The sequence below is a fragment of the Arachis ipaensis genome, chromosome B09, assembly GCF_000816755.2.
Source record: "Arachis ipaensis cultivar K30076 chromosome B09, Araip1.1, whole genome shotgun sequence".
In the NCBI taxonomy this organism is placed as follows: Eukaryota; Viridiplantae; Streptophyta; class Magnoliopsida; order Fabales; family Fabaceae; genus Arachis; species Arachis ipaensis.
The window spans coordinates 35294699-35295237 of record NC_029793.2 but is presented as its reverse complement, the minus strand read 5'-3'; positions in this window follow the sequence as shown (position 1 = coordinate 35295237).

The window sequence follows — 539 nt, the reverse complement described above, 5'->3', positions numbered from 1 at the left end:
GTTCTCACCCCCCTACATTTTTCCCCTTTCAGGATATGGGCGCAGAAGTTACGAAGAGCTTATTTAATTATTGTTGAGATGCTCTGTATTGTTTTAGCTATGGTTTATTGTACCCTCGCCTTTATCTTGATATAATCTGTAAGAGGGATAGAAATTGTATTGGATTATGGTTGTAATATTACTTATATATATGTATGTATATATATATGGATGTACTCTTTATGAGTTTTGTAAGTTGTATGGTATTTATGGATGTATGATATCGGATGAAAGTATTTTTGGATCGGTATTGCGACTTAAAGTTTTAAACAGGCTCATATTTTAGTATTAAATAATATAAAAGTCGTCGTAATGTCCGAACTATCAGAGTCGCGCAGCCGGAAATGTGAGCTTTGGTAGTTAGGATGTTACAATTGCTCTCTCTTTTATATTTATTTTTTATCCCACTTATAAAATTAATAGTAAAAGATTACATTGTACTCCTTCAATTGTTAAAAAAACATTAAAAAATCCATTTTCTCCTAAACAGACCCTAAGTT